Source organism: Muntiacus reevesi, chromosome 13 (genome assembly GCF_963930625.1).
Source record: "Muntiacus reevesi chromosome 13, mMunRee1.1, whole genome shotgun sequence".
In the NCBI taxonomy this organism is placed as follows: domain Eukaryota; kingdom Metazoa; phylum Chordata; class Mammalia; order Artiodactyla; family Cervidae; genus Muntiacus; species Muntiacus reevesi.
The window spans coordinates 54,079,977-54,107,802 of NC_089261.1; the positions used below are offsets into that span (position 1 = coordinate 54,079,977).

At 40.0% G+C, this 27,826-nt stretch overlaps 1 protein-coding gene across 1 annotated transcript in view; it reads right to left on the reverse strand.

The window, feature by feature from the left end:
* The window catches only part of RNF150 (ring finger protein 150), a 262,831-nt gene that overhangs the window by 60,338 nt on the left and 174,667 nt on the right, over positions 1-27,826 (reverse strand). The gene's annotated exons all lie outside the window — the stretch shown is intronic.

Sequence of the window (27,826 nt, forward strand, 5' to 3'; positions counted from 1 at the left end):
TTGCTCGAGTCAGAAGCTTGTCTTCTCATGGAAGTCTCATGAGACTCCAGACCACAGGCAGAAGTAGTCACAACTTCCTGCCTGGGGCAAGAAGAGAGAGAAACATCCGTGTTAAGTATGTGTGCATCTTTAGGACATGCCACCCATGCCTGACTCCTCAACCTTGCACCATTCCTGGAATCCTTCCACGCGCTTCCCTCACGTGTTCTATTGATCTAACGATTCTAAGAGTTTTGTGTTAGAAGGCTTTAGGCTCAAATGCTTACAAAGGACCTCTCCAATCATAGAAGACTTCAAGAAGCACCACCACTTCTGAAAGTGACATGGGGAAGAATCCATGTGCCAAGGCTGGGACTGGCAGTGGACAGGAAACGATCAAATTAGGGATTGGGAAACAGAGAGGAGCCTCCTGACGTGCCCTGTGTTTCCAGGTGATTGTTTAGATGCCCTCCGGATGCCCTGAGTAGAAGAAAACACATCACATTCATTCATTCCTTTATCCATGCATCCATCTGACAAGTAATATCTGCTAAGAACTGTGTCCTCGCTGGGAAATCTGCACGATAGTGATTTGGTTCCTTTTCTTTGGGAGTGTAACAGGAGAGGCAGACACTAGTAAGATAGAAATAAGCTACTTCATGACAACAGTGCTGTATACCTCATTAGAAGAACATGGTGTTAGCAGGGGGTGAGGGGAGCTTGTAACCGGAGATGGGTCCTAGTTTGGATGCACAGAGAGTTTCCATGATGACGTGCTGAAGCTCGGATCTGAAGGCTTACACAGACATGGTCCACGTGAAGGGGAGGGGGGAGGAAGAAGGGTCTTCTAGGCAAAACGAATGGCTTGTACAAAAGCCCCGACCTGGGCACAGAAAGACTGCCTGTCCCAGTGCAGCAGTGGGACGAAGGGGCTGATGCTGGACAAAGCATTCTGTACCCCACACCCCTGGGTTTGATCCCTGGGTGGGGAAGATCCCCTGGAGAAGGGCATGGCTACCCACTCCAGTATTCTGGCCTGGAGAATTCCATGGACAGAGGAGCCTGGCAGGCTACACAGTCCATGGGGTTGCAAAGAGTCAGGCAGGACTGAGTGACTAACACACTTACACTTTCTGTACCCCCTCACCCCAAGCAATGACCAACCTCTCTACGTGCAGGCTCTACATTCAGAAAACAAGTTCCTAATCTAAATGTGCTCACTCACTGATGTTGCTCCTGGTAAAATGTCAAATATTCTGGTCTCTTTGACTGTCCCTGGGAGGGCAGGCTCCGTGGTGTTTCCTGCACATATGCTGGAGACAGAAAGACAGCAGGGCCAATCAGCTGTTTCAGTCTAAGTAAGTCCCCAAGTCTCATCTGCCTCGTCTGTATGGTAAAGATACCCCTATCCCTCTCTGAGTCTGCCAGGCACAAGAGTCAGTCCTTACCACCCTAGGTGACCTCCCGCTCTGCACTGCTCATTCTTCCATCTCCTCTGGGAGGGTCAGTTTTATGGGTCAGCTTGGGTCAGCTAAAGCATCAGTTATTCAGTCAAACACTAACTGAGGGTATTCTGCAGACGGGATTCATACCTACAATCTGACTTTATATCAGTAAGTCCCCTACATACGAACCTTCCAGTTGCGAACTTTCAAAGATGAGGAAGTGCATTCCATCACCGTCAGGGGTGAGTGAAATTGCAGACTGCCCTCCATTTGTGTTAGCTGAGTACCTAGGCTAACTTCGTTGGACTTAGAACAAATTGGACTTAACAAATGACTCTTGGAACAGAACTCGTTTGTATGCAGAGGGTTGATTTACTGTAAAGGAGATTATTCTAAATAATCCAGGTGGGCCTGAGCAATCAGTTGAAGAGCCTTAAGTGAAAAGTAAAACTGAAGTCTCTCAGTCATGTCTGACTCTTTGCGACCCCATGGACTGCAGCCTACCTGGCTCCTCTGTCCATGGAATTCCAGGCAAGAATACTGGAGTGGGGTGCCATTTCCTTCTCCTGGGGATTTTCCCAACCCAGGGATTGAACCCAGGTCTCCCGCATTGCAGACGGGCGCTTTACCATCTGAGCCACCAGGGAAGCCCCTTAAGACCAAACAAAACTGGTTTCCCTGAGGAGGAAAAAACCACCTCAAGATGGCAGCATCAGTCCCTGATCAGCATTTCCAGCCAGTAGACCTGGCCTTCAGATTTCAGGCTCACCAGCCCTATAATCAGGAAAGCCAATTCCTTGAGAATATATAGTGGGGTACAGTGGCCATCTGGAGGACTCTGACTGGTACATCCTAAAATGAGACTATAAGCTCTCTGAGAGCAAAAACTTTCATTTGCCTAATTCACTGTTGGATCCCCAGAAACTAGACTAGATTTTGGCACACAGATGATGCTCCAGAAATATTTCCTACATGAATGGATATTTATCAAAAGGCTGGCACTGCTCACTGCCTGCTCATGGCCATCAAGTCCATGAATGCATTCTTTCTAAACCTTTCCCACCTTCATTGCCTCTTTTCTTCTCCCCATGCTGCCCCCTCATTCATGATCTCATTAACTCTCTTTCTGGATGGTAGTAATAACATCAGAACTGCTCGTCATGCCACCAGTCTTTCCCTGTTCTTTTCATCCCACTCATCCTTGCCAGATTTATCTTCCTAAAATAAAGTGTTAGCGACGTCACCCTCTTGTTCGTTCAGTTCTGAGCTAGGAGCTGGGTACCGAGATGAATAAGACAAGGTCTCTTCCTTCAAGGCAGTACCACAGTGCTTCAGAGGTTCCCTGGGAGTTGCAACAGAAAAGGTCATTGAAAGGCCACTATCTGGGATCCACTGTTTTCTGGCTGTTTGATCTTAGGCAAGCCTTAGCTCTCCAAGACTTTAATCCTTTTCCCAATCAAATTTTATATTTTAGAGGTATGGAGTTCGTGAGTGATCGAGTCTGTGTGTGTATATGAGAGAGAGACAGGAAATAAATAACACCCATGAAGCTTAAACCATTAAGTCCTGGCCCTCCTTAATTGTAAGCTACCATTTATCCTATTAATACCACTATTACATCTTGTTTTTAGATATTATGTTATCACTCTGATTTCTACTTTAAACTTTCTAACGCTAAAAGCAAGTAACTGCAAATGAAAAAAAAAATCAAAGGGAGAACTAAGGGCAACAAAAACTGCTGAAATGATACACAGAGTGATCGTGCTGGTTATTAATGAATACTCATTAACTAACATTCATTTATTCCTGGTACCATATTTTTAGGGTTGGCCAAATAGGAAGACTATATTCTTATAAATGGGATTGCCAAAGGATTTTTTCCCCTCTCATATGGAGAGGAAAATATTAGTCACCAGACTAAATAAGCAAAAGGATAGGGAGAAAATCTGGAGTTTCGCGAAATGCACGAAGTCTAATAAACATCTCTAAGGCAGAGTCTGTCTCAGCTCGTCCTGTTGGTAAGAGTCATAGCCGGGTGCTGTTCCCTCACAGGCTTCAACAAAGACTGCCTGACAAAGTTCACAGGAAGGAACAACAGGATGATAATCCGTCTCCCGACACTCCTGACCAAGTACAACTGACAGGTGGCCAAAACACCGCTCCTTCCTTACTCACCAAAGAGAAACGCACCTCTCATAAAGAGTTCTTCAAAGCTCTGACAAAAGACCATGTCAACTGCATCACAATGCTGAGATGATTCTGAATGAGACAATCACGAAAGTTCTCAATCTGGGGGCCAGTAATGACAAAATCGTTGCTAAACTTGTTTCCACATCTATTGATTCTTTTTTTAATTAATTTTTTTTATTAAAAATGGTTTTCATGGAGTAGAGTTGATTTACAATGTTGTGTTAGTTTTGGGTGAACAGCAAAGGTAATTGGTTATACATACCCATATATCCACCCTCTTTTTAGATCCTGGGGCTTTCCTTTTGGCACCAATGCAAGCTGTTTCATTCCCCTTGATGAAATAATGCTCATAGAATTCGAGTCATTCATGGACCACAGAATTCCACTCTTCTAGGCAACGTGTTTAAATAAGATCTATCCAGTGCTTCTGTTCGTGTTCAGTCACTAAAGTTGTGTCCGACTCTTTGCGACCCCATGGACTATAACCAGCCAGGCTCCTCTGTCCATGAACTTTCCCAGGCAAGAATACTGGAGTGGGTTGCCATTTCCTTCTCCAGAGGATCTTCCCCACCCAGGGATCGAACCCCCATGTTTCTATGGGGAGTCAAAATGTTTCTTCAGAGCTCTGAATCTTCTTTGCAAAGTTGTTAATGAATTAAGAGTCAGTGTTTAATTAATAAACATGAATTTAATTAATAAACAATATCTGCTGGTTACTGAAAGCTACCAAGCATATTATATATATGATTAATTCACAACAGCCCTGTGAGGTAGAAATTACTATTCCCATTTTACGGAGGAGGAAGCTGAATCTGGTTAAAGTAAATTAAATTATCCAAAGAGCTAATAAACTGCAGTCGCTGTTGCTGTTTAGTTGCTCAGTCGTGTCCAACTCTGCGACCCCATGGACTGTAGCCCACCAGGCTCCTCTGTCCGTGGGATTCTCCAGGCAAGAGTACTGGAGTGGTTGCCATTTCCTTCTCCAGGATAAACTGCAGCACTGGGACCCAAACCTAGTCCTACTGTCAGTGTCTGTACCCAAATCTACACTCTATTGTCCTTCCTCTCTGCATTGAATTGTCATGAGCAAGACAGGGGAGTTGGAGGAATTCAAAGTTTTATTCTTTCTCGGTGTAGGTATGTCTTGTGCTCCAGCTTCAGGAGGGCAGTGGCCCAGTTACAGACTGTTAGGGCCTGAGCAAAAGCAGCAGAAAAGTCATCTGCCTTAAGTGTATTCACTTGGCTATAGCAGAGAAACGCTGTCAAATACTGGCTTCATCAGATCAACACTTAGCTATCAGTCTGCTCGAGGTGTTTCCAGAAGATGGTAAAACTGGTCTCGAAACGTTCTGTTCTCCCTCATTCTCCACTGCCCAGTAAATCTGGTGAATGTTACTTGGCAACTCTGCACCAATTTTCAGATTTTTATCATGAAGTGCCATAGAAAGAAATATCCACTTTTCCCAAGGCTCTTCCCAATGTGGTCTGGTTTCTCTTTCCTGCCTGAGCTTTCTAAAATACAAATACATCACTCCCCACACTGGAAACGCTTCAGCTGTTCCACTGCCTGCAACACAAAGCCAGAGCACACAAAGAAAGCTCACTCAATCTGGTCCTTGTCACCTCTTCTGTCCACCCCCATGTTTACCCCACATTGTCACCATCACTCCGCAGTGTTCTTCTCAATTAAAAAATTTTATTTTGGTATGGCAAATCTTGCTCATAATTCAAGCAAGTCACAGCTCAGATGTCCCTTCTCTTCCTTGAACATCCCACCCTTTTCCTCCACACTCTGCCAAGGAGAGTTGGTTTCTTTTCTTTTTCTGCCTACTCTGTTTTCTTACATATGCTGCAGCAGCTGAGTATATGCTTCAGTTTCAGGGACTGAAGACCCCTGCTTAGCTTTGCGATCCCTGGCAAGTAATTTAAGTTGCCTGTCATTCAGCTTTTTATGTTTTCTGACAATGTCCTTTAATTGACAACACTCTGAAGGAACAGTTCGCTATAACCCGACAGAGGGTTTTTACTACAAATGAAGGACAGAGAACACAAACAGCAAATGAGGCTCAAACGTTAGTAAAAGGAAAGAAATAATAAAGATTAGAGTAGAAACAAATGTTAAAAAGACAACAGAGAAGATCAATGAAACTAAGAGCTGGTTCTTCGAAAAGATAAACTAAATTTACAAGTTCTTAGCTAGATTCATCAAGTAACAAAGAGAGAGAATCCAAAGAAATAAAATAAAAAAATGTAGGAGATGATGTTACCATTGATAACCACAGAAGTACAAATGATGGTAAGAAAATATTGTAAACATTATATGCCAACAAATTGAATAATGTAGAAGAAATGAATTAATTTCTAGAAATGCAGTAACAGAATGAAGGAGAAAAGTCAAATAATTATCTCAATAAATGCAGAAAAGGCATCTTACAAAATACAACATTTATGAGAAAAACTCTCAACAGAGCAGTTATGGAGGGAAAGTATCTCAACATAATGAAGGCCAGATGTTACAAACTCACAGCTAACATCATATTCAACAGTGAAAGCTGAACGGATGTCCTCTAGCCACTTTTATTCAACATAGTATTGAAAGTATTAACCAGAGCACTTAAACAAGAAAAAGAAGACATCTAAATTGGAAAGGAAGAAATATACTGTCACTGTCTGCAGATGACATGATATGATATATAAAGCACCCTAAAGACTGCTTCAAAAACTGTTAGAATGCATGAATCCAGTAAAGTTGCAGGATACAAAATCAATGCTCAAAAATATGCTGCACTTCTACATATGAATAACAAACTATTGGAGGGAGAAATTAAGAAAATGATACCATCTCCAACTGCATCAAAGAGAATAAAATATTTAGGAATAAATTTAACCAAGGAGATGAAAGACTCCATATTGAAAGACCCTGAAGAAGACACAAATAAACAGAAAGATATTCCTTGCTTATGGATTGGAAGAGTCAGTATTGTTCAAATGTCCATATTACCCAGAGCAAGTTACAGATTTAGTGCAATCTCTATCAAAATTCCAATGAAATTTTTCAAAGAAATTGAACAAATAATCCTAAAATCTTTATGGAGCCACCACTCCCCCTCAATTAGCCAAAAGAAACACTGAGAGAGAACAGAGCTGGCGGCACCACATTGCCTGATTTCAAACTATATCACAAAGGTATAGTAATTAGAATGGCATTGGCATAAAAATAGACACATAGGCCAATACAACAGAACAGAGAGCTCAGAATAAATCCACATATATATGACCAATTAACTTACGACAAAGGAGTTGAGATCATACAGTTCAAAAAGGACAGCTTCTTCAATAAAGGCTGTTGGGAAGACTGGACAGTCACATGTAAAAGGATGAAACTCCAACTATCTTATAGCAGATATAAAAATGAACTCAGAGGAAATAAACCTGAATGTAAGACCTGAAACCCTAAAACTCCACATTTTAGAAGAAAATGTAAGTGATAAGCTCCTTAACATAGGTTTTAGAGATAAGTTTTTTAAATCTGACAACAAACTCAAAAGAAACAGAAACCAAAATAAACAAGCGGGACTACACGAAATAATAAAGCTTCTGCATAGCAAAGGAAGCCATCAAAAAAAAAAAAAAAAAGAATAAGAAGAAAACTTTCTGAATAGGAGAAAATATCTGCAATTCAGGTATCAGATAAGGAGCCAATATCCAAAACATATGAAGAGCTCTGACTATACAGACCATTGTTGGCAAAATGATGTCTCTGCTTTTTTTTCTTTAATATGCTACCTAATAACTAAAATCAGAAAAACAAAAATTAAACAAGATAATTCTTATTCATTCATAATTGGCATTTATTTTTAAATTCAATAATAGCTCACGTTGGCAATGGTGTACACAGTCTTATGTACTTTGGTGGGAATGTAAATTGATCGAACCTTTTGTGAGGGCAATATGGCAGAGTAAAATCAATTTTGAAATGCATAACCTTCTTGATCTAGTTTAAAAAAAGGTTTCAGTTTAGATTTATGTCTTCAAAGTGAAAATAAATATAAGTTGTTAAACAGAAAAGAGGACAAAAGCACATTACCTGGCAATTAAGAAGCTGAAGTGTTATTATTTAACTAACAGTAATTGAGTTCTTATTCCTTGCCAGTGAGTTATCTATAGTAGAGCTTACAAAGCACTTTCCTTAATTTTTATCGACTCTTAAAATATGAAAGAACCCTGCCTTCTTCTGGGGGCCTGATGAGGACATTTATGCGGTTGGTGAGCCCATATTCTGCCCAGACTGTCTGGGCGACATCACACCAGGCCATTCCCCCCATGCAAATCTCATTTCAAGATCATCAATTTATGGATCTGGGCACAGGCATTACCGAGGTCACTCAGTTAGAAAGACCAAATTGCACTGGCGATGACACTTATAGAATGTCAACTGAGCCCAGACAGTGTAATGAATATTGCTTAGGAGAAATGTCCCTGATTCCTACCCAGAGGAAGAAAATTTAAAGTGCCCTCATTGATTTTCTAAAGTAGGATTTCACTCCAAACATGCTCTTAAAATCAGGTCAATTCAATGAGAACTTCAGCAGAATCTTGACTGCCATAGCTTTGAAAAACACAGGGAAATCACTGACTACTTCTGTGCATTATCTTTGGCCCAAATGTTATGCCTATGTTCCAGAACCAGTAACCCGAGCACTCAGTGTATCATGAAATTTCTCTATGTTTTCTATTGTGCTGTACTATGCAAACCAGTGGGTTTAATCTCCAACCTTGTTATGGAGAAAAGAGCCTTTCTGACATGGCGGCACTCTAGCATAGTGTCGTATGGAATGTGGATTCCTTAATAACACAGGAGAGAGTCTGAACAACAGTGTTTCTGCATATTGTTAAAGAGAGTCTAAAACGGATACTAGAACTCACTACTGGGAATGCTGAATTCTGGAAAAAAAGTAGGAAAATCAACACAGAATGACAATTCATTAATGTGTAACAGTTATATGGTCGTACTTTCTGCAGAACATGGTGCTCGATGAATCAGGCATGCCTGCTATTGGTAAGGTGATCTATTTATTTTTTAAGTCTTTAAAAAAATCTATTTATTTATTTATGACTATGCTGGGTCTTCGTTCCTGCACGGGCTTTTCTCTAGTTGTGGTGAGTGAGCTTCTCACCGTGGTGTCTTCTCTTGCTGAGCAGCACAGGCTCTAGGGCACGGGGGCTTCACCAGTTGTGGCATGTGGGGTCAGCAGTTGCAGCTCTGAGCTCTAGAACACAGGCTCAACAGCGGTGGTGCACCGGTGGGCTTAGGTGCTCCGTGGCACGTGGGATCTTCCTGCATCAGGGATCAAATCCATGTCTCTTGCACTGGCAGGAGTATTCTTTACTACTGAGCCACCAGGGAAGCCCCGGTGAAGGATTTTAAATATAGAGTTGACAGGCTGATAGGAAGATGTACAGCTGATACTGTGTGGAGCCTACAAACTCAGGCCTGGGGACAAAGCGGATTTCATTTTGAATCTTGGCTGACTATTTTGGAATAACTCTTTGACTTCTCCTAGCCTTAGCTTCTTCATTTACAAAGTGAGGATGATAACAGTACCTATCTGAGGCACTCATGAACACTGCTCATCCCATCTGCTGGTTCTCCATCTTTAGGCTCACAAGAAGAGTACAGGCTATCACAGGCTATGGCCATGTGCCTAATTCTGGTCAATAGATTATGATGAGAAATAACAGATTTCACTTCAGGCGATGGCATTTAATTACTGAGCTGTCAGTGCACATTGTTCAAGATGGAAACTGCTTTGTCAGCCTACATCAGCAGACTCTCCTTGCTGACATATATAAAACATAAGAAAGATATCTTCATTGTTTTAAGCCACTGAGAGTTGGGAGGTTTTGTCGTTGTTACCATTACTGCAGCAAATCCTAGCCTGTCCTGACTAGTACCATACGGGGTTGTTCTAAGGATTCTATACTTGCTTGTAAAATGCTTAGTGTTCAGTGGATAATAGTGACAGCGTTTTAAATGATGTTAGTATAACATGCAAAGTGACAGATCATAAACACATACAAGTGGAAGCGCCACAGAATTCAAGGAAGGAAGAATTCTTGAATTCTGGGAAGAACTCTGTAGGCTGGAGGAAAGAAATCCAAGGAGAAAGAATTTCCACGAGAAAAGGCACAGTGGAGGTATCGTGATATGCATGAGAAACTCAACAGGATTGAAAGCTACACACACAGCTGATTCACTTTGTTGAAAAGCAGAAACTAACACAACATTGCAAAACAATTATACTCCAATAAAAAAAGAGAAGAAAAACTAGGAACAGAAAATAAAGTGGAAAAGTTGAGTCCAAATCAGTGCTCTGAAATCATGTAGACGGGCTGAGCAGAAGGAGGCATGAACAACGAGGAAAATAATCATGGACTTGAGCCAGACTTCCCCTTATTCCTTATGATCATGGACTTCTTGTCATCAAGTGACTTTATTCAATGGGTGTCTCATCTTTCTGTCTCCTATTCAGAAAGTCCTTGCTGTGGTGACCATGCAGTATTACGGGGCCAGGTAAGTAGACACCAGCCTCTCCCTATGATAAACTCCACCCAACCAGCCCAGTGCCTCTCTGTGGGGGTGATTCTGCTCTTAGACTTGGTCTGAAATGTTTGGACCAATTTTGAGAAAATTCATTTCCCTGATTCCCCCTATTTAGGTTATATAAAAATCATTTACAAAAAGGGGGGGGGGTGCAGAAAGAAGAAAAGGAGAGGACTTAAGACCTTTGACTCTATGAGTTAAGGTTTTCCTTAAATTACAGCCTAAATGGTCCCTGTGTGTGTGTGTGTGTCTGCTCCATTGTGTACGACTCTTTGTGATGCCATGGACTGTACCCCACCAGGATCCTCTTTCCACAGAATTTTCCAGGCAAGAATACTGGAGTGGGTTGTCATGCCCTCCTCCAGGGGATCTTCCTGACCCAGGGATCAAAACTGCACCCGTGTCTCTTGTGTCTCCTGAGTTGGTAGGCAGATCTTTACCACTACACCATTTGGGAAGCTCCAGTGGTCTCTACCCTAACTCTATTATAGGCTGTTGTAAGATGCCAAGTAGATAATATACGCAAAAGACCTTTGTAACCAGTAGCATGCTTTTCAAAGTCACACAGAACCAGTCGTAACCATATTATGGCTGTTGTTAAAAACAGAATTGCTTTGTTTTGGCAAGCTCATCTGCTACGCTAGCAGTTTTACCTGGTGGAGAGGGGAAAAAAAAGAAGGCAATAAAGTAAATTATGGCTCACCTCACTAGCACAGACACTGCCCTTCTGTGAAAAAGAGCTGGTCTGTTTTTAGGCCCACAATAACAAGCTTGGAATCATTGTGGAGAAAGCAAATTCCTTAAAGCTGGGCTAGATTTGATCTGGATTCCTTAGGGTTCTCAGACATTTGGCTTACTTAGAGTGAGATGGGGGTTCCTGAGGCAGACTTTCAGCCAAAACCATAGCCCCAGAGAGTTGAATGCATGGGAGAGTTACCTGGGGGCGAGGGCAGGAGGGGTTAAGGTGTCAATAGCATTGCAGTGCTATCAGTACATTGGAAAGAGTACTGGCTCAGAAGTCAGAAACCTAGTTGCGCTCTGGACCCTCTGATCCCATGAGTAAAGATTTTCTTTTAGTCAAATAAAGGGGTGTTAACGGTCCCTGCCTTAACTCTATTATAGGCTGTTGTGAGATGTAAAATAGACATTACATGTAAAAGACCCTTGTAAACAGTAGAATGTTTTTCAAAGTATTATAATAAATGGCCACTTATTTCAGCCATTTGTCCATTGTTTGGAGTTTAAACAACATTAAAGAAAAACCAACAAAATTTAAAGAACTAAGAAGCCACATCAGATCCTCCTGCTACTGAAAAAATCAGTCCTTTGGGAATGCAATTTCAGAGGGAATTGCAGAACTGGCCTCTTACAGCACGTCTCATTCCTTTGGGTTCTGGCAGAGGGAGGCTCTGTACTTAAAACTTGACCCTGGTCTAATTATATTGTTTGGCTGGGGCAGCAGAGCTGGCTGGCATGCGTCCCGAGTGTCTAGTTGATGAGTATAACTGGGGACCAGGACATTTGAAGTCAGAATGCCATGTTTAACAAGGTTATTATGGTTCAAGGCTGCTTTCTGAAGCATTTGCTCTGTTGAAAATAACAACAGAAAATAACACATCAGACATTGACCAAAGCTGCCATCTCTATCATGTTTCCTTCTTTTAATCCCCTAGATGAAGTGATGGCTAATTTTTGGCAATTTAGACACAAAAATCCAAAGTAATCAAAGAAAAATGATAAGAAAGCAACATTAGCAAACTCTGAACTTAAATTTTATGTAATTTTGACTAATGTATGAAGTTGATTTTTTTAAGTCCACAGCCAGTTTCTTTGGTACTGTAAAATCGCTTTCATTATTTTATTTTATTTCTTCTTAGCTTGGCTGTGCTGTGTGGCTTAGTTTGCTGACCAGGGATTGAACCCATGCCCTCTGTAGCAGGAGTATAGTCCTAGCCACTGAACAGCCAGGGAATTCCTCTTTCATTCTTTTAAGTGAAGGCTTAATATACAGTAAAATGCATAAATCTTAAGTACGCTGGATGATTTCTTAAGTAGGTATATATTTATGTACACACTACCCAGATGAAGATAGAGACTGTTTCTGTCACCCCAGAGAGCCCCCTCCTTCTCCTGACCTGACAATACCCACTCCCTGCCACGAATCTATCATTAGAAATTTTGTTACCTAAGATTAACTTTGCCTGTGATTGAATTCCATTTAAATGGAATCATAGGTATAATAATTATTATCATAAGTATCTATTTTTTTTGCCTGGCTTTTTTGGCTCAACATAATGCTTTCAGATTCATCTGTGCTTTGATGTACATCTGATTCTATGTTTCTTTTTAATGCTAAGTAATATTTCACTATATGAATGTACCTTGATTGAACCATAGGTTTTTCTGCTGTTAGGCCTTGAGGTTATTTTTTGGTTATTATGATGAAATTTGCTATGATGACCATTCTTGTACAAGTCTTTCTGTGAATGTATGCATTCATTTCTCTAGGATATTATATCCACCAGTGAAATTGCTAGGTTAGAGAATAGTGTATATTTAACTTCAGTAGAAACTGACAAATTCCCAAAGCACTTGTGCCATTTTAAACTCCCACCACACTATATAACTTTTAATTTGGCAGAGTATGTAAAATTATGTTCTTGAAAGAATGAGTTTTTTAAATAATGTTTTTCATAAATAATGAGTATGAGTGGGATGCCCACACCAACATAAATTTCAGAGAAATCTGAAAATATACTTAATTGCTCAGTTGTTTTACTATGTATATATATATTTTTGGTAAAGAAAGAGTAAAAGGAGGGGAGATAAAATTCATAAATTTTATAACTTTTTTCTATTAATATAAAAGCATAAGACTAAAAATACTTAAATGAGAAAAAGCACTATTTTCCAAAATATGAAAACAAAGTGTTAAAAATAGTTAATATCACATTTTATCAGTTGTATGCCATATCATTTTCCTCTCCCACTTTAACATCTCTAAAATTAGGAAACATCTTACCACCAATGATGGTTTATATTTACATTAGCTATACCAATTAAAAATTGTCTCTTGCCATCAGGTTCCACAAGAATGAAGTCACTAGCCACTTGGTAACCTTCGACACTCCCTCAAAAGAAGTTCAAGATAAAGATCAGGAATGAAGTACTCTGTGTTCTGGGAAAAACTGGCAAAACAAGTCATCAGGCAGTTTGATATTTCCAGAAGAAGATTTTATGAGCCCAATTCCTTGCATGTTCTCATATACAGAAAAGCACTAAAATCATTAATGGAGAGATCTGCTCTTTGTGGCTAGCATCAAACTTCTGCCAAAACGTGTGCTTGACTGCATGCATCCCCCTTCACCAGAATCACGTGGACACTGACCCCTCCCTCCCCGACCTCTTCAGCACTGTTCCCTAGGGCCTTCTGCCCCCTGGCCTATGTCTTCATTAAACCCCAAAGAAAACTGAACTCACAGCTCTCACACTGTGAAAACTCTTTCAGTTGACAGATATCATACATGAAGAGCTCCGTTTACTCAAGTGCAATAGCTCAGAGAAATCAAGGACACAGGAATTAAAGTGAAGTGCTACTTTGTATTTGGCTATTAGATGAGAAAGAGGGTTGAAAATGGTACCACTTCTTGGTTCCAAAAGAACATTAATGCAAGCGCATCCTGCTGGTGTGGGGTGTAAATCATAACCACTTTTCAGGAAAGCAGTTAGACAAAACTTACCAAGATCCTTGGGAAAGTACTTTTGACCCAGGAAGTTAACTTCTAGTTAGGAGTATATATATACTATGGGATGAATGTAGAAAAAAAAGACAAACAAGTAAGGTCATGATTTTATAATGATGAAAATTGGAGGCAGTTTAAATGGTGAACAATGTGGGGAGGGCAGTTAAATACACCCCAATAATGGACTATTATGCAACCACTAAAAATTTTAAGATAATTTCTAAAGTTATAGGAAAATGCTTGCTTTATAACTTTATTTACTTATTTATTTACTTATACGTTCTCAAGAGTAGAGAAAGTAAAATAAAAGCTGAATTAATGGCCTGACTCTATAATATTTAATATATGCACATACATTATAAAAATTAAATATACTCATATTAAGAATGATTATTTCTGGATGGTGAGATTATTATTTTTCTTCTTTTTACTTTTCACCCTTTTCAAAATTTCTTACAATTAGCAAAGAAATGAATGTTTTCTCTGCTGTTTCATACTTTTTAAAAAACTTTCAAGGTTGTAACATGGGCATGAAAGGGTAAGTGAAATCTTATGAAAATCAGCCAGCACACATCATTTTTTTAGAAAAACGAACTTGGAAAAAAATCTGTTTCTAGTCAAGCATATGGAACAGACACGGCAGGGTAAAGTCAGGACAGGCCATTTCTGCCTGGCTAGAAAGCATCCCTTTGTTTTCCACTTCACGAGTTGTAAAGCTCAGAGTCGGAATCCTGATCACATTACAGTGTTTTGTAAATTGTTTTTTACTCATAAAGAGTTTGGAATCTCCTGTTCACAAAGACATTCAGTTCTTTGACTCATTCTTAAAATTAGATGGGTCCCTGCGGTTAGAAATCTTAAGGGGCCAGTGTTTATTTTTAATGCTTTGGAAAAACTTCTGATTTTTGAAGTTTTCAAATATTAAAATGATATTCACATCTCAGTTCAGTCACTCAGAAATGTCTGACACTTTGTGACCTCAGGGACTGCAGCACGCCAGGCTTCCCTGTCCATCACCAGATCCTGGAGCTTGCTCAAACTCATGTCTATCGAATCAGTGATGCTATCCAACCATCTCATCCTCTATCATCCCCTTCTCCTCTGGCCTTCAATCTTGCCCAGCATTGGTGATGTCATCCAACCATCTCACCCTCTGTCATTGCCTTTTCCTGCCTTCAATCTTGCCTGGCATCGGGGTCTTTCCTGGCAATGAGCCGGCTCTTTGCATCAGGTGGCCAAAGTAGTGTAACTTCAGCTTCACCATCAGTCCCTCCAATGAATATTCAGGACTGATTTCCTCTAGAGTTGACTGGTTTGATCTCCTTGCTGTCCCAGGGACTCTCAAGAGCTTTATCCAACACCAGAGTTCAAAAGCATCAGTTCTTCAGTGTTCAGCTTTCTTTATGGTCTAACTCTCACATCCATACATGACTACTGGAAAAACCATAGCTTTGACTAGACAGACCTTTGTCAGTAAAGTAATGTCTCTGCTTTTTAATATGTTGTCTATTTGAAATATTTTTACAATTACTTTTTAAAATTGATAAAATATATAACATAATTTGTGATTTTATTTATTTTTTATGGTGTTATGCTGCCATAGACACATTACTAGTAGAATTCAACCAAGCCATCGAAGAAAATTTTCCTTTAGCTACAAAATCCAGAATGAAAACTTGTATGTTAGTTTTTCTTTTAGGGAAAAATATTAGTTCTCAAGTCACCTTTTGTAATTAAAACCAAATGTCTTAGAATATGTACCAAAAGTGCCTATTTAGAATTTGTATTAAAATGTAAATTAGGCAGACCGAGCTTTAATTTTTAACTCTACCTCTTTAAGACTACTATATGTGTGGGTCTGGTATATTCTTTTTTTTTTTCCATTTATTTTTATTAGTTGGAGGCTAATTACTCTACAATATTGTAGTGGTTTTTGCCATACATTGACATGAATCAGCCATGGAGTTACACGTATTCCCCATCCCAATCCCCCCTCCCACCTCCCTCTCCACCCAATCCCTCTGGGTCTTCCCAGTGCACCAGGCCCGAGCACTTGTCTCATGCATCCAACCTGGGCTGGTGATCTGTTTCACCCTTGATAATATACATGTTTCGATGTTGTTCTCTCGAAACATCCCACCCTCGCCTTCTCCCACAGAGTCCAAAAGTCTGTTCTGTACATCTGTGTCTCTTTTTCTGTTTTGCATATAGGGTTATCATTACCATCTTTTTAAATTCCATATATATGCGTTAGTATACTGTATTGGTCTTTATCTTTCTGGCTTACTTCACTCTGTATAATGGGCTCCAGTTTCATCCATCTCATTAGAACTGATTCAAGACACAGCAATTCAACAATTAGGTTCCTACATAGCATAAAAAAGTGTTGCTATCTACTATAATGTGGATGGATCTCATATACGACATTGAAAAGAACAGTATATATTGCATTGCTCCATTTATATAAAGTTCAAAAATAAGCAAAAGTTATCTATGGCAATAGAATTCAGAAAGTCATGCTAGTGGTTATCTTGGGGTGGAGGGAAAGAAGTTGGCTGGGGCATGAGTGGTCTTTTAGTGTGCTAGAAATATCTTGCTTCTTAATCAGAGTGCTCGTTACTTTTGGAAAACTCATGGAGCTCTATACTTATGTTTTCTGTACTTTTCTGTTTATATGCTGTGTTTCAATTAAAATGTTTCTTAAAAAAAAAAAATATGTTGTCTAGGTTGGCCATAGTTTTTCTTCCAAGGAGCAAGCATCTTTTAATTTCAAGGTTGCAGTCACCATCTGCACTGATTCTGGAGCCCAAGAAAATAAAGTCTGTCACTGTTTCCATTGTTTCCCCATCTATTTACATGAAGTAATGAGACGGATGCCATGATCTTCGTTTTTTGAATGTTGAGTTTTAAGTCAACTTTTTCACTCTCCTTTATCACTTTCATCAAGAGGCTCTTTAATTCTTCTTCACTTTCTGCCATAAGGGTGGTGTCATCTGCATATCCGAGGCTATTGATATTTCTCTCCACAATCTTGATTCCAGCTTGTGCTTCATCCAATCCAGCATTTTGCATGATGTACTCTGCATATAAGTCATATAAGCCAGGTGACAATATACAGCCTTGATGTACTCCTTTCTCAATTTGGAACCACTCCATTGTTCCATGTTGGGTTCCAACTGTTGCTTTTTGACCTGCATACAGATTTCTCAGGAGGTAGGTAAGATGGTCTGGTATTCCCATCTCTTTAAGAATTTCCCACAATTTGTTGTGATCCACACAGTCAAAGGCTTTAGTGTAGTCAATGAAGCAGAAGTAGATGTTTTTCTGGAATTCTCTTGCTTTTTCTATGATCCAACAGATGTTGGCAATTTGAGCTCCGGTTCCTCTGCCTTTTCTAAATCCAGCTAGAACATCTGGCAGTTCTTTGTTCATGTACTATTGAAGCCTCACTTGGAGAATTTGAGCATTACTTTGCTAGCATGTGAGATGAGTACATTTGTGCAATAGTTTGAATATTCTTTGGCATTGCCTTTCTTTGGGACTGGAATGAAAACTGACCTTTTCCAGTCCTGTGGCCACTGCTGAATTTTTCAAATTTGCTGGCATATCGAGTGCAGCACTTTCACAGCATCATTTTTTAGGATTTGTAATAGATCAGCTGGAATTCCATCACCTCCACTAACTTTGTTCATAGTGATGCTTCCTAATGCCCAATTGACTTTGCAGTCCAGGATGTCTGGCTCTAGGTTAAGTGATAATACCATGGTGGTTATCTGGGTCGTGAAGATCTTCTCTGTATAGTTCTTCTGTGTATTCTTGCCACCTCTTCTTAATATCTTCTGCCTCTGTTAGCTCCTTACTGTTTCTGTCTTTTATTATGCCCATCTCTGCATGAAATGTTCCCTTGGTATCTTTACTTTTCTTGAAGAGATTTCTAGTCTTTTCTATTGTTTTCCTCTGTTTCTTTGCGCTGGTCACTTAGGAAGGCTTTCTTATCTCTCCTTGCTATTCTTTGGTACTCTGCGTTCAGAAGGATATATCTTTCTTTTTCTCCTTTGCCTTTCACTTCTCTTTTCTCAGCTATTTTCAAGGCCTCCTCTGACAACCATTTTGCCTTTTTTGCATTTCTTCTTCTTGGGAATGGCTTTGATCACTACCTCCTGTACAATGCTATGAACCTCCATTCATAGTTCTTCAGGTACTCTATCAGATCTAATCCCTTGAATTTATTTGTTACTCCACTGTATAATTGTAAGGGATTTAATTTAGGTCATACCTGAATGGTCTAGTGGTTTTCCCTACTTTCTTCAATTTAAGTCTGAAGTTTGCAATTAAGGAGTTAATGATCTGAGTCACAGTCAGCTCCTGGTCTTGTTTTTGCTGACAGTATAGAAATTCTCCATCTTTGGGTGCAAAGAATATAATCAATCTGATTTTGGTATTGACCATCTGGTGATGTCAGTGTATAGAGTCTTCTCTTGTTTTGTTGGAAGAGGGTGTTTGCTATGACCAGTGCATTCTCTTGGCAAAATTCTGTTAGCCTTTGCCCTGCTTCATTTTGTACTCCAAAGCCAAATTTGCCTATTACTCCAGGTATCTCTTGACTTTCTACTTTTGCATTCCAATCCCCTCTGATGAAAAAGACATCTTTGGGGGGGGGGGTTAGTTCTAGAAGATCTTGTACGTCTTCATAGAACTGTTCAACTTCAGCTTCTTTGGCATTAGTGGTTGGGGCATAGACTTGGATTACTGTGATATTGAATGGTTTGCCTTGGACACAAACAGAGATCATTCTGTCGTTTTTGAGATTGCACCCAAGTACTTCATTTCAGACTCCTGTTGACTATGAGGGCCACTTCTATTTCTTCTAAGGGATTCTTGCCCACAGTAGTAGATACAATGGTCTTCTGAATTAAATTTGCCGATTCCAGTCCATTTTAGTTCACTGATTCCTAAAATGTCAATGTTCACTCTTGCCATCTCCTGTTTGACCACTTCCAATTTATCTTGATTCATGGACCTAACATTCCAGGTCCCTATGCAATATTGCTCTTTACAGCATCGGACTTTACTCCCATCACCAGTCTCATCCTCAACTGGGCACTGTTTTCACTTTGGCTCCACTTCTTCTCTTTCTGTTGTTATTTCTCCACTGATTTCCAGTAGCATATTGGGTACCTACTGACCTGGGGAGTTCATCCCTCAGTGTCCTACCTTTTTGCCTTTTCATACTGTTCATGGGCTTCTCAAGGCAAGAATACTGAAGTGGTTTGCCATTCCCTTCTCCAGTGGACCACGTTTTGTCAGAACTCTCCACCATGACCTGTCTGTCTTGGGTGGCCCTACACAGCACAGCTCATAGTTCCATTGAGTTAGACAAGGCTGTGGTCCACGTGATCAGTTTGGTTAGTTTTCTGTAATTATGGTTTCCACTTATGTCTACATCAAGTTATAATTCTTCTTTAAATTATGTTCTGTGTTATGACCATGTTGTGTCTGGCAGGGAGAATGAATGAGAGCCCTAAGTTCAGAGATGAATATCAGAGTCCCAATTGTTATGCTGCCTTAGGTTGTCATTAAAGAACCCAATATATGAGTCCCACATCAGAATTTCAGGGGAAGCAGGGGAGGCTATGAGCTGTCCAGGTGCGTTTGGTTGGAAGCATCCAACAAGAACAGGGAAACTCTCTGATACATAGTAAAAAAGCAGAGAGAGAGGCCCAGCAGATACAAGCCACTGTTAGTCACACACTCGTCAACAGGCATGGTGCTTTCACCTACATTAGCTCTGTAAATCTTACTAATTTGAATTTAAGGATGGTGGTCCTTTAGCCGGCAAGTCACTCTGGGAGCCTGAGGATTCATGTTTGTTCAGAAAGTTTTACAAGTGGATTCCTCTTCTGTTTGTCATGCATCTTTTTTAAAAAAAATTATTCATTTACTTGGCTGTGCCGGGTCTTACTGTGTGGCATGTGGGATCTAGTTCCCCTACCAGGGACTGAACCTGGGCCCTTCAGTGGTATAGCTTGAAGTCTTAGCCACTGAACCACATATAGCTTTTTACTAGATCTCTCCCAGAGCTGTTTCTCTTGTAAAGGAAAATACCACATGTCCTTAGGGAGAAGAATTAATGAATTTGCTATCTGAGGAGTCAATAATTAGATCCATGTTAAAAATATACATATGTCAGTCATATTAAACGAGAAAGGAAAGCAGTTGGTTGTTTGGGTAGACAGACAAAGATGAAGTATAAGCTTCTTGCCAACTGTAGACATGTGGTATGTAACAGACCTTCCGAGAATTCACTGAGTTAGAAGACCAAATCTAGGCCTTGACTTTTCAACAGCCTTCAAAAATTCTTTTTCCAAATCTCCAGGCCTACCCCTTTCAGTATTTCTCTGAGTCAGAGGCTGGAATGTCACGAGAAATTCCTTTGCACATTGTGTATCTATTGCCCTGATTTGCACATATAAGCTTTACTGCTCCTTCTCTATTAATTTGTTTTCTACTTTAACAGTAACCATTTATTCTGTTTGCTCCTTTTAGTCTGGTGTATTATTGTATTTAAATCTCCATTTCATTTCTTTCAACACCAGCGCTGTTAGTCATGTTCTGATCTTTGTAAAACTGTAGACTTAAGTTTCAAAGGAGAAGAAATAAAGGAAACAGTATGATATATCCTTTGTTCTGAATTATTAAAGAGATCTCTTATACAGATACAGTAGAAAATTAGGCTCATTTCTAAAGCAAAGAAAGGAGAAAGAGAAAGGGTAGCACAGCTCTCACACAATCTAACACTTACAGAATCTAACGACTGGCCATCCAAAATGGAACCTTGCCTAAATGGCCCAGCTATGGGATTGTTGTGGGATGAATAACTCAAAAGAAAATTTTAAAAAGATAAGCCAATACTGGTCCTCGAGTGTTTTTTTTTTTTTTTTTTTTTTTTTTTTTTTAGTGAGAAACAAAATCTGTTTAAATCTGTTCTGGTTCTTAAATGTTTCTTCTGTTACAGTATTTAGTGAGCTAGCTGTTGGATTTTTTTCTATTGTTTAGAATCCAAACGGAAAGATATGAGCAGGTTTTAAATGCAAACAAATACAGTTGTATCTATCAGTCACCATCTGACAGGGGCAGCTATTTTCAAGTATTCCAAATGGCTGACTCAGGCTAGGTTTACCTCCTGAATCTCCTCTGACTAGACGAGATCCTTCTGCCTACATGTCCAAATCCAACACTCCAGTTAGGCCTCCAGCACTTCTTGCTTTGACTTTGCCAGAATCTTCTAACGGGTTCCTCTGACCCCAGTCAGATCCCTTTAAGCCTCACTCCACACGCTGCCAGCGTGCTATTTATGAAACACAAATTGAACTCCTCAGCAGGTACCTCAGAAGTTGGCTCGAACCCTGGCTCCTCAGCCAGGCATCCAGGTCCTTAGTGATCTGGACTGGCCTACCTCGCCACCGTTATCTTGACATGGGCATTGTGTGTGTGTGTACGTGTGTGTGTATGTGCCTAGTTGGCCAGTCATGTCCAGTTCTTTGTAACCCCATGGACTGTAGCCCACCAGGCTTTTCTGTTCATGGGATTTTGAGGCAAGAGTATCTAAGTTCCATTTCCTACTCCGGGGCATCTTCCCGACCCAGGGATCGAACCTACGTCTCCTGCATTGGCAGGTGAGTTCCTTACCACCTGGGAAGTCTGACATGTGCATTATACTCTGACAATTCTAGGATATCACTTGGAGTATTCTTCTTACCTTTGACTGACTGGAACATTCCTTCAGTACCACTTTCTGGAAAGCAACTAGGCAATTTGAATTTGTAACCTTAGAAATAAAGAAATGATCTAAAATGTAACTAAGGTCCACACACACATAGCTATTTATCACAGCCTTATTTATAACAGCAAAAAAAAGTATGTGGGTATGGAGGAGAAAACAATATAACTGTCCCAAAATAGTCAAATTACAGCATAGGGGATATTATATATCAATTAAAAATGACACTGAGAAAGTTTTAAACACATGGAAAATGTTTATTGTAGAAAGGACGTAAGGTGACTGAAGAGATTCAGATATCCAAAAGGATGCAAAAAAAAAAAAAAAGCAGAAGAAAGAAAAATAAGAATAGAGACATAAAACAGAGTCAGGGATGAAGCTAAAAAATCCCTTTTGGCTATGAGATGGACTACAGATTTGGCTGTTGGCTTTCTATCAACAAAACGTGAAAAAAATTTTGGAAAACAGCACAATTTTGTATCCACAGCATAAAAACATTCTCCCGCTCAGGAGAAAGTCAGGTATTACATGTGTGAACTGCTCTGGCGAGTCCTCACAATGAAATCAGAGTAGAAAATCCTAACAAGAGTTACAATGGCAAAATTCCTAAGATTGCTTCTTTCAGTAATTCCTGAAAAAATCAGTGGCAATTGCACTAGATAACTCAATTTTCTTGTAAAAAGCGAATATGAGCACCTTCTTAATTTTCTGTGATTCTACTTTGTTACAGAAATCCATTTGAGAGAAACAAAAGACAGAATTATACTTCAGTATAATTTTTAAGTCATACTTCTGATACACTTAATGAGTTTAAATTTGTACTCACTAAAAAAGTACCCAAGGTCCAGTTAATCTAGTTGGATAATCAAAAACAGACATCAGAATGAATGATTAAGGGGCAGGAGTAGAAATAGGGAGATCAGGGAGAAGGCTATCGCAGAAAGCCAGAGAAGAATGGATGGTGGTAAGAGTGGTCAGTAATAGTAAGAGGAAAAATAACAGCTCTAATAATAGTGATAAGAGTAGCATCATATTAGCATTGTAATAATAGTAATAATGGGGCTTCCCAGGTGGCTCAGTGGTAAAGAATTTGCCTGCCAATGCAGGAGACACAAATTCAATCCCTGGGTTGGGAAGATCCCCTAGAGAACAAAATAGCAACCCACCCCAGTATTCTTGTCTGGAGAATCCCATGGACAGAGAAGCATGGCAGGCTACATTCCACGGGGTCACAAAGAGTCAGACACAACTAAGCAACTAAACCATGACAAATAGCACTAATAACAATACCAGAAATATGTAAAATTATCATTCACCATCTGTTTTTGAATTGAATATATAAAAATCAATTTTTAGCTAAGCAACTTAAATTAGATTCTTGAGTGAAAATCTAATTCATCCACTGACATTGTCTTCTGTTAATAAAAATCAAGCCTAAATTAAAACATACACACACAAAACTCCAGACTGGGGGAATGGAGAGTTAATAATGTTATTCTTGTTTAACGGCTACAGAGGTTCAGTTTGGAAAGATGAAGTTCTTCTGGAGATGAATGTGCTGGTGGCTATGCTGTAATCCACTGAAATATAAACTTAAAAATGGTTAAAATGGTGGGGGAGGTTCAAGAGGAAGGTGACATAGGTATACCTATGGCTGATTCATGTTGATATTTGGCAGAAACCAACATAACACTGTAAAACATTTATCCTCCAAATAAAAATAACTAAATCTCATTTAAAAATGGCTAAAATGATCAATTTTATGCTATGTATATTTTACTACATGCACACATACACACCCCCTTCCAGAAATCTCTAACAGGCGAGCTTGTTCAGGACAAAACAATCCTATTGTGAACAGTGAGGAGCCCAACAAGCCATGGGCCTGCAGAGCCGCTCACTGCCCTCGTTCCCTGGCTCCAAAATACACACAAAGATCCTAGAAAAAGTGCTGGCAGTTTTGACAACAGTGCCTCCTACAGAACCCTCCAGGAAGCACCATCTACAAACCGTTACCACTGGAGGCAATCTGAAGGGACATTTTGTGTACAAACTGGTTAAATGCTTGAGGTGCAGCTATCTAACATATTAACTTGGGTTTTAGAGGATTTTATTTGTAATCCAACTGTGACAATAATAAGCCAACAAGACACGCTGCCTCCATGGGCCTTTATTATCCAAACTATTGTCTGTCTAGGCTAAATTGCTTTTCTCTCTCAGGGGCTGGGATGACGAGACATGAATAGCTCATCGATGGGTTACTAAGGAATGAGATGAAGGGAGTTAGGACACACTCCGGGTTTACCTCAGTGGACAATTCTGATGGGCCCACAAAACGGCCCTGATTCTTGAGGAATAAGAGCCAACATCTCAGGGTCTTTGGTTGATTTATTCAACTTAGACATTGATCAGCTTCTGCCTATGGAGTCGGAAGGTCAAAATGAGCCACAAATAACTTAGTACTATTTCTAGCAAATTCTTTTAATGCTAAGTAAAAAGAGCAGGATATTAAAAGAGAAAGTGAAAGTGAAAGTCACTCAGTCATGTCTGACTTTTTGCGACCCCACGGACTATACAGCCCATGGAATTCTCCAGGCCAGAATACTGGAGTGGGTAGCCTTTCCCTTCTCCAGAGGATCTTCCCACCCCAGGGATCAAACCCAGGTCTCCCACATTGTAGGTGGATTCTTTACCAGCTGAACCACAAGGGAAGCATTAAAAGAGAAAGATATTAATTGCTGTTGACAGCCGTATCTCAAACTTCCACAAAATAGGCATAGGAAATAAAAGGAAATGATAAAAGTGTTAGCAGTGGATCCCTGTATGAGGAAATTACACAGATGATTAAATATTTATCCATTTTACAAATTTTCTAAAATGAGGATGCAATGGGCAAAACAACCATGGTTAGAAAATAAGAAGACATCTCACTTGTTTCTGTGCTGTGCTGGGCTCAGTCGTGTCTGACTCTGTGCGACCCCATGGACTATACAGCCCACCAGTCTCCTCCATCCATGGGGTTCTTCAGGCGAGACTACTAGAGTGGGTTGCCATTTCCTCCTCCAGGGGATCTTCCTGACCCAGGGACTGAACCCATGTCTCCTGCATTGCAGGTGGATTCTTTCCTGACTGAGCCATCAGAGAAGCCCCTTTAAATCTACAGAGGCTTCCTTAACTTCCTGTGCCTGGTACTAGTTCCTCCAGATTTTTAATTTGTTTTGCTATTGTTGCTGTGTATATGATCCCGTGTGCTGTGACCAGTTAGTTAAATCCCCATCTCTCTCTCACTAGCCTGACTCCCTTTCAAGCAGGGACCATCCCATCTACCTTTTCACTTCTGGTACTTCACACTATTCCTAGTAAACAAAAGAAATGTTTGCTGTTTCAAACAAAGCATTTAGTTACTAAAAAGAAAATGGCAAGGGTCTGCTTGTTGCCAAGGAGCTTTATAATTTTTCCTGAATTGTAGGGCTGAGTTTGCAAACAAAGGGAAAGACAGTAGATGAAACCAGTGTCTTCCCAAATTAGTGATAATGCTTTAGCAATAAAATAGAAATAGGAAAGAACTGTATAGGCAACTTAGAGAAAGGACGCATACATTGTTTTGTTTTTATTTTTTATTTTCAATATTTTTTTTTTTTGGCCTTGTCTTATGTGGGATCTTAGTACCCTCACCAGGGCTTGAACCCAAGCCCCCTGCACTGGAAGGGTGGAATCTTCACCACTGGACCACAAGGGAAATTCTGCTTTGTTTTTAAAAAAATGTTTAATCTTTTATTTTTCTTCATTTATTTTTATTAGTTGGAGGCTAATTACTTTACAATATTGTAGTAGTTTTTGCCATACACTGACATGAATCAGCCATGGATTTACATGTGTTTCCCATCCTGAACCCCCCTCCCACCTCCCCAGAGCACCAGCCCCAAGCACTTGTCTCATGCATCCAACCTGGACTGGCGATCTATGGCAAACAGGGACTTTTGCCCTGCCCAAGGAGATCATGCTCTTTCTGAGACACTGCATTTGAAAATAGATTGAGATGAATAACGATTGAAGGACAGTACGGACACCATAGGATAAAAGCCATGGAAGACTCAGAAAGCCCAGCTTGTTCTCTGGACAAAGAAGGCAACAGAACTTCAGTGAGATCTGTTTTGTGGCTAAAAATCATAACTGCAAGTTCAAACTTGAGTCACAAAAGCCAGCCTAAAAATATAGTGAATTGTATGCTTTGGCACAGGTATGCTACAGCACAACCGGAGTTCCTTGGAAAATATCTTAGTGGTATATTAGGATCAACTCCAAACCTCAAAAGTTAGACCTGAGGTGTTCTGTGTGCAGCTGTGGGTCCTTCTCTCACATTAAATGTGTGTGTCTAGGCTCACCCCACGGATTAGCTTGCTTTCAAGCGCTAGAGTAGGACCCTACTTAGAAAGGACAAAGGGGAAGAAGTGGTGCACAATTTAACTTTAACAATCATCATGACTACAAAGAGGAAGGATCATTTATTAATTCATCCTAATTGTGCAAGTGCCTTTAAAAGAGACACAGCCAAGAGAATGATCTTCCAAAAGTCACGGTACAAGTGATGTATGATTTGGAAAGACTCCCTGCAAGGTAACCATAGAGAAGAGAGGCGCCCAGCATGTCAGGAATTAGGAGGCCACAATAAAGAGGGTGAGAGAAGACAGACAATATGCTGGAACATTTTTTGAAGCAGTTTTTATTCCAAGGAGATGCAAAGAATTCTGTGGATGAGTCAACCTGGAAACAATGGGAAAGAGAGTCTACGAGGTTCATACGAGCAAAGGCTTAATAATGCCCCAGAGGAAATTATCTAGCAAAAAGCAAATGCCAGTGCATTTGTTTGATAACATCCATTAGTCCAAACTGTCTGGCAGAGACCAGCAACAGGCATAAAAATATCTTGATTTTAAAAGCCGCATGGAAAAATTGGAGGAGCTCTTCAAAGAGTAGGACTGGGTGGCTAGTCTAAGATCAAACACTAACTATAACCTACGTTTGGTAATGCTTGATGTATTTTGTTATTTAAAGCAGGGCCCACAGGAAGGAATAAAGACAGATGGACGGTGAGGAACTTGAAGCAGAAAGAATCAAGGAATGAACTGAGAAACAAATGATGACACAATAAAGGGGAGCCTGAGGCCAGACTGAACTGACCTGGGGCAAGGGCTTGCATCAATAAAATGAAAGTTCCTAAAGTTTTGTGTGTGTGTGTGACAAATATTAAAGGGCTATTTTTGTCTTGGTTAATATTTCCAAAGAAATACTATAAAAGGAGATCTGGAAAAATATACCACAGCCATCTAAATACTGCTAAAGCAATATTAGCAGTTGAAATGCTAATTAAATCATAATTAAAAACTGAAATCAGTCAAATGGTCCACAACAGGAGGATGGTAAATTACACTGTGGTACGTCTATGACCTGGATATTATGCAGCCTCTAGCAATTATATGCAGTCACATAAAATATACTCATGAAAGAGCCCTCAGTGAACCAGCTGTTTTATACAGTATGAATGACAGAGCTAAAGTAAGCCTAAATATGTCCTTAAAACAGATTTTCTTAATTATGTTTGTAAAGTTCTTTGGATTTTCAGGCAAAAGATGCCCCTGAACTTTAATTTTAGCTTTGGATATTTTTTATTACTAGGAGCCTCACAGGGCGGTAAGCCATCTCCAAAGGAAAGTAAAAGCAAGTACTTTCCTTGCCTATAGCTAGGAGGCTTTATAAAACTCCTAATAAAATACTGCAGAGAGGAACGATGCTATCTGGAGAGGCTCTCTGCAGTTCACTTATCACCATCCTTGGCCAGCGTTTCAAGAAATCATCAAGCAAATACCAAGTATAATGTCTAGGGAGAGAACTTATCTATAGTACCCTCATATGAAGGCCACTGCCAAGTCTTGATGTATGCGTTTATGACTTGTTCTAGAGACGGTCAAGCATCTCTAAGGAAAGTGAATCCCACTTGAAGGCTTCAGCTGGGGCCACCAGAGTGCACTTTCCGCAGGCCTGTTCTCCTACCGATCAATTTGCGAGAGAGCATTTCAAGCCCATT